Below are 8,187 nucleotides of genomic sequence, written 5' to 3'. Positions count from 1 at the left end.
AAAATTAAATTGGTTAAATGTAGAAAACAGAGTCAAACAGTTAAGACTAAATCATATGTATAAGATTTTTTACAAAAAGAGTCCATCATACCTTAGAGCCGACTTTAGATGTTGTGCTGATGCAAGATTTTACAATACTAGATCAAGCAATTTTAATTTTATTGTCCCCCAGTGTAATTCTGTGATGAAACAGACCTTTTATTATAATGGAATTAAAGACTGGAATGATCTGCCAGAATATATAAAATCCATTAATAATTTTGTGCAATACAAAAAATCTGTCAAAAAGTACCTACTAGAAAGCTATAAAAGTCTTTCAGAAGATATATATGTGTACAACTAATGTGTTAGGCACTGTGATCAAATATTTCTGTGATAGTAATACTAGGCTTATTTTAAAAAGGGCATACTTTTATAAATATATTTCCTTTTTCAACCTAAATTTTGACCAAATTTAGTTAGTTTATATTTTTATATTTTTTATCTTGTTTGTTTTTTTAGGGGGGGAAGGGGTTAAAATTATGTTAGTTTTTTTTTATTTCTATGGACCCCATTGGAAATAAGCATTTAGCTTAATGGGCTATCCATAGGTGCATAGTACCTCTTATTTTTTATGACAAAAGTGTGCTCTTTTATGCTGTTTTATGATCTCATTTTATATATATGATTTATTTATGTTATCTCTTAACTGTATGATTTTATATTATGTATCTTGTGCTATGTTCCTAAAATGTATAAATAAATATAAATAAATAAAAAACATTGCATCATCCAAATCATCATCATCAGCGCAGCAACGAACATCGGTCTTAATGTAATAAAGCAATTACATGTGTAATGATGATGAAAGTGATGATAAATACGATTTGATGATGATGAAAACTATGATTATACTTGTAGTTGTAATGATATAATCATTCTGGCAATGGAATCAATAATGATGATGGTAAGGATGATAGAGGTGATGTTTACCATGATGATGATAATAGTACTACTGATAATGATAATTATATTTTGATGATTGTGATTGAGGTAAGAGATGATAATTATGGAGGTGATGAGTATTATGATTTTGATGATGATGACGATGATGGAAGTGATTGCGATTTATTTTGATGATGACTTAGATGCTCATGGTTTAAATAATGATGACGCTTGAGGTGGTGATGATTATTATTATGATGAACTTGATGATGATTTCAGTAATGATGATCATAGAAGTAATGGGGATTGGATGATGATGATAATAATTATAGTTTGATAATTGAATTTTGATGATCTAATGGCGACGGAAATGTTAAATGTTATAATTTTGAAAATGACTGGATAGATATGTTGAAAATAATATATTAATAAATTTGATAATGATGATGACGAAGATGATGATGTTCATAATGATGGACATCATATAATGAGTTTATGACAATGTATGTGATAATTGTTATGATTTGCGATAACCTCTCTTTCAACTTTATATCATAATTATATTGACTTATGGTTCATTTCTTTGTATGTGTCGCCGTGTAAGTGGCTAGTGGTTCACAAATTTTTAAATGCTGACAGTTCTCAGTCGTTCAAATAATAACCATATGTGGTACTGCGTTAGTGACAAGTTATGTGAAGTATGGATCAGATTGGATTTAATTTGTTGAAGAAATCACTTAAGTTTTTGTTCAAAGCTGTACATTCACTTCCCAATCGACAAACGACAGTCAATACATTGCAGACTTTTAGCGCACAAAATTTGTATATTTTAAAATACACTCTCATTCCATATCATTCCAAATTGGACGCGTTCTTTCTTTCTTTACAGACATCCATATATATATAATGCAAATAATGATGACGTCATCATCCCTACTAGTGCCACGTTCGACAAAGTTGTATTGCACATAGGCATTGGAAGCAGGTCCGGTGTTACCATAAAAAACCTCCTTTTGGTAAAATGTTAATTTTTTCAGTAGAATTTGCTACCCGAAAATTCAAGAAAAGCTTTTACAAAGGAGATAACAAAGGTATAGATGTCGCAGGAAAAGAACGTGGAGACTACATGAAACCCGTTGTCGAGTCTGACGAAAAGTTTCGTAAAGACATATAAAATGAAACAGACGTCAAAAGAGTTTTGTCTCAACTTGCCAGCTCCTTTTATGGCAAAGTTCCATTGGAAACTAAAAATGCTAAAGAAGTAATGTCCGGAACTGGACTTACTGAATAGGTACATTTAGAAAATATTAAAAAGGACAATAATTGCCTAAAAGTCGCATTAGAATCAAGGTCCATCAATGTTATCAATGGTGTTTTAAGACCAGACCAGAAGCATGAAACGGAGGCCATAGCACTTACGAAAGAAGATACAACAATTGAGTGTCATGGGCATAATAAACTGACTAACAACACTGACACTGTTTTGAACAAGGCGAGTAAGATCAGTATAGATGCATTAAGGGCGTCAATAACCAATACAGAAGCTGGCGATATTGATAAAGCGTATGAAAATGAAATGCAAGCCATTGCTATTGAAAAAGAAGCTTATGTTCGTCATGCAAAGGAAGTTTGGCTACCGGACAAAATTTTGTCGTGTCTTAGTCTTGCAGACCACGTGTATCTGGATGAAATTTGTGCAAAGTCAAAACGATGTTCTCACATGTTAATTGAATGTATGGCAGAAACGCGAGAGAAAAGCCGACTTTCAGAAGAAGCGATGAAGACACCTATGGATACTGGACACGATACTAGAGCATACATACGAGATGAAGTCGCAATGTTGAAGACATGCCCGCCTTACCAAATTGAGAAATATATATTGATTGCGAGAGATAATGAAATTTGTTTTGCTGAAATTGGACAAAACCACCGGGAATACGTTTCAGAAGTTGTCATGCTACCGAATAAAGAAAAGATTGGCAGTCCACATTACAATAATTATGGTCTAGTCATTAAAGACTTGAAAGAGAGAAATGATGGACTCAGGAAAAAGAAAGATGATGCAAGAGATCTATATACTGAAGATTTAGAGTGTTTAAACACTTAAACAGAGGTTAAGACAGTGGATATTGTCAATGTCAAACCTGAAATAATAGAAAAGTTCTCAATGCTAATAGAAGTTCAAGAGAATAATGACAGTCTTCGATTGGAAAGTCCTAAAACCAAATTTGATGCATACAAAATATTGAAACCTGATATCACATCATGTGATTCCATTCCCTACCAAGAAGAAAGATCACCAGACAATGTTGGTGATGCATCTGACCCCATTGAAAACATGACGAATTGGCAGATACTGATTCACTTGAGACAGTTGTGCACAAGAAACCTCCTGAGCCTATGTCAGATAGCGAAAAAAAAAAAGTATCACAGTGATTCACTTAGAACCAGATAAGATAAAGTCAGACCGAGATACTAGCAATGACTCAAGATACTAGTATAGCATTGGATTCTGATGATGCAAGAACAGTATACACAACAACAGATGATGAACTATATGACAGTGATACGCTTGATGATGTTTCAGATATTGAATAAGATGATGACATCGCAAACATTAAGGGATTAGATGATGATATTGTAGACACTAAAGAATTAGATGATGACATCTTAGACATCGAAGCTATAGATCTCCAAGATGAAGGTGAAGTTGATATAAAAGCAACTTGGAATGATATCTCTGATACACCTACTAACGACAACGACTTGTATGACGATGATGATAACCTGTTTGGTATCTTGGATGTCTTTATAGAGAGTGAGCTACACTTTGACCTTAGCAAATTAAGTATAAGTTATTATGTAAGAATGAAAGGTTTCAAACTTTCATTCCTTGGCTCAGTTCTTTAGTGTATCACTCTAGAAGAATGTTTACGTTAAAGTCAACTAACAAATTAATATATGAACATATGCAGTGTTGGTATAAATTTTATGTATTTAAATTTTACAATTGCTAGATATCTAGCGTACAGATATAAGATTACTTGGGAAATACGATTTTTGCCATCGTTGGCAAATGAAGACCATTACAGCTATAACATCTGTTAAATTAACACCTCTATTAATTAAAATGATTTCATGCTTTTCTCTTTGTATTCGTACCACCATTGTATATATGTTATATTGGCGATGATCACTGATGTTTTTGCCGAAAGATATATTGAATAGAATTGAATATTTACAAAATGCTCAGCTTGGTTTCTGCGGATCCAGAGGGAACGGGGGTTTGGGGTCATGACCCCCCACCCCTTCTCTGGAATATTGCAAGTATGTCGAACCACTCTTAGATTTGGATATTATACAACATTGTCAAAACTTTGCGATTACCTCTGATAAAAAGTTTCTATTATGTATTTAATGACCCCCCCCCCCCCCCCCCCCTAAAAATCGCTCAAAACACACGTTCTTATATTTTTCAGACACCTGTTGCTGAGAAGTGTGAACAGAAGATAGACTTTGGATATAAATATTTTTCATTTTCAACATTCTTTAAATAAGAAATAAATATGAGAAAAATCGAATGGTTACACTTAATCACTTTGTTTTCATTGATACAGATAATGTATGATTTTCTTCTTCGCATTGGCACAACAAATGCGATGATAAACATGGTAACTTAATGGAGTACAGCAATACGATAGTATGGTGTTTCGTTATTCATAAGGATGGCCCTAACGGAACACCGTAGAAGAGTGAGTTATTTCGCGTTTTTTTATTCCAAAGTTTGGCTGCCAGTTAATTCGACATACTTCGTCATGCTGACCTTTTAGCAATGACTTTAACAGACTGACCGCCATGATATAACCGAAAAGTGTGTTGAATTAAAATCGACGTAAAACAGACAGACAGACAAACATACAAACAAAGTTGAAAGCTCCTTCAAATCGCTTAGGGCACACGCATTTTATTACTTGGGGACCATACGCCGCTTTTCATGGGATGGCACAGAAGTGTCACATTGAAGGTTCCATGATAACCGCCGTATTAACACATCTGCGGATCGATGTTTCTAAATTCAAAATTTTACTATTTCATGTTTAAATGTTGAATTCTGCTTAAGCCGGTGCTAGGGGGCGTGGACGGTAACTTGCACTTTCCAGTACCGTCCATGAACAGGCTCAATCAAACCGAGCCTGCAACATTTTCAATTTTGCCGTGTTGGGCTTTCTTTAAGGATTCTGTATTGATCTATTCTAAATATGTATAGGCACGCTATTTTTTTAGAATACATGTATAAGTAATGCATGTACTCGTATAGATTACAAAAATGTCCTTTTTTCCTAGAAATGTCCTATTACAAAAAGGACAGTTTCTTAGCAATTTATTGTTATACCATATGACCTAAATTGTGTTGGTGCGCCGTAAAACCAAACAAACAATCAAAATAAAAAAACTAACAACAACAAAAACAAATCCAGCTATCTTTAAAGTTGGAATAACTACCTGCTTGGTGTGTAATATAACCACTTGCTTGGTGTGTAAAAACTACCAGCTTGGTGTGTAATAAGCACCTGCTTGGTGGGTAATAATCACCTGCTTTGTGTGTAATAACTAACATCTTGGTGTGTAATATAACCCCCTGCTTGGTGTGTAATATAATTACCAGCTTGGTGTGTAATATAACTACCCGCTTGGTGTGTAATATAACCACTTGCTTTGGTGTGTAATAACTACCAGCTTGGTGTGTAATAAGCACCTGCTTGGTGGGTAATAATCACCTGCTTTGTGTGTAATAACTAACACCTTGGTGTGTAATATAACCCCTGCTTGGTGTGTAATATAATTACCAGCTTGGTGTGTAATAACTACCAGCTTGGTGTGTAATAAGCACCTGCTTGGTGGGTAATAATCACCTGCTTTGTGTGTAATAACTAACATCTTGGTGTGTAATATAACCCCCTGCTTGGTGTGTAATATAACCACCTGCTTGGTGTGTAATATAACTACCTGCTTGTTGTGTAATAGCTACCAGCTTGGTGTTTTATATAACTACCTGCTTGGTGTGTAATAAGCACCTACTTGGTGTGTAATAATCACCTGCTTGGTGTGTAATAACTACCAGCTTTGTGTGTAACATATAGAGGATATTTGTTTGTTTTGCATGTAAGATTGAAATATAATTTCACTGAGTGAACACCAGATGCAATATTTTCACGAGTGGCGTAGCCACGAGTGAAAATATAATAGCTGGTGTTCACGAATGAAATATATTTCAATCTTATATGTAAAACAAATAAATTTTCTTTTTATTTCATGCTTTTTTAAGTGATTTGAAGTATTTTTTACTGATTTTGCCGCGTAACGTCGCGTATTCTCCTTTATGACGTCATCACATCATGACGTCACATCATGAATTTTGAAACATAGGCCTGTTAAATTTCTGTAATTGTGCTACATTTTTAACATGATGTATGATGACATCGACTTCCTTTTCTTAATGAAGCAAAATTTACGCATGACGGCATTTATTTCTGCCTGTTATTCCATGTAGTTTTGATTTTCTTTTCATCCGCATTCAGATATATAGTCCGGCTACAGTGAAAATTATATTTTATAAATTTCACTAGTGGTTTATTAGAATATAATTATCTGATATATTACAATAAAACACTGGAAAGCATGAAATAAAACAACCATCTTGGTGTGTAATAACCACCTGATTGTTGTGTAATAACTACCAGCTTGGTGTGTAATATGACTACTAGCTTGATGTGTAATATAACTAACTGCTTGGTGTGTAATTTAACTAACTGCTTGGTATGTAATAACCACCAGCTGGGTGTGTATTATACCAACCTGCTTGGTGTGTAATATTACTACCTGCTTGGTGTGTAATATAACAACCATCTTGGTGTGTAATAACCACCTGATTGTTGTGTAATAACTACCACCTTGGTGTGTAATATGACTACTAGCTTGATGGGTAATATAACTAACTGCTTGGTGTGTAATTTAACTAACTGTTTGGTATGCAATAACAACCTGCTGGACGTGTAATATAACTATCTGCTTGGTGTTTAATATAACTACCTGCTTGATGTGTAATATAACCACCTGCTTGGTGTGTAATATAACTACCTGCTTGGTGTGTAATATAACTACCTGCTTGGTGTGTAATATAACTACCTGCTTGGTGTGTAATATAACTACCTGCTTGGTGTGTAATATAACCACCTGCTTGGTGTGTAATATAACTACCTGCTGGACGTGTAATATAACTACCTGCTTGGTGTTTTATATAACTACCTGCTGGACGTGTAATATAACTGCCTGTTTGGTGTTTTATATAACCACCTGCTTGATGTGTAATATAACCACCTGCTTGATGTGTAATATAACTACCTGCTGGACGTGTAATATAACTACCTGCTTGATGTGTAATATAACCACCTGCTTGGTGTTTTATATAACCACCTACTTGATGTGTAATATAACCACCTGCTTGGTGTGTAATATAACTACCTGCTGGACGTGTATATAACCACCTGCTTGATGTGTAATATAACTACCTGCTTGGTGTTTTATATAACTACCTGATTGGTGTGTAATTAGCACCTACTTGGTGTGTAATAATCACCTGCTTGGTGTGTAATAACTACCAGCTTTGTGTGTAACATAACAACCATCTTGGTGTGTAATAACCACCTGATTGTTGTGTAATAACTACCTGCTTGGTGTGTAATATGACTAACTGCTTGGTGTGTAATTTAACTAACTGCTTGGTATGTAATAACCACCAGCTGGGTGTGTGTATTATACCTACCTGCTGGGTGTGTAATATAACTACCTGCTTGATGTGTAATATAAATACCTGCTTGGTGTGTAATATAACTACCTGCTTGATGTGTAATATATCTACCTGCTTGGTGTGTAATATTACTACCTGCTTGGTGTGTAATAAGCACCGGCTTGGAGTGTAATATAACTACCTGCTGGACGTGTAATATAACTACCAGCTTGGTGTGTAATATAGCTACCTGCTTGGTGTGTTATATAACTACCTGCTTGATGTGTAATATAACTACCTGCTTGGTGTGTAATAAGCACCGGCTTGGTGTGTAATATAACTACCTGCTGGGTGTGTAATATAACTACCTGCTTGATGTTTTATATAACCACATGCTTGATGTGTAATATAGCTCCTGCTGCTTGATGTGTAATATAACCACCTGCTTGATGTGTAATAAACTACCTGCTTGGTGT

The sequence above is a fragment of the Ruditapes philippinarum genome, unplaced genomic scaffold (genome assembly GCF_026571515.1).
Source record: "Ruditapes philippinarum isolate M1 unplaced genomic scaffold, ASM2657151v2 ctg17871_1_1_1_1, whole genome shotgun sequence".
NCBI classification, from domain to species: domain Eukaryota; kingdom Metazoa; phylum Mollusca; class Bivalvia; order Venerida; family Veneridae; genus Ruditapes; species Ruditapes philippinarum.
This window is presented reverse-complemented; position numbering follows the sequence as displayed.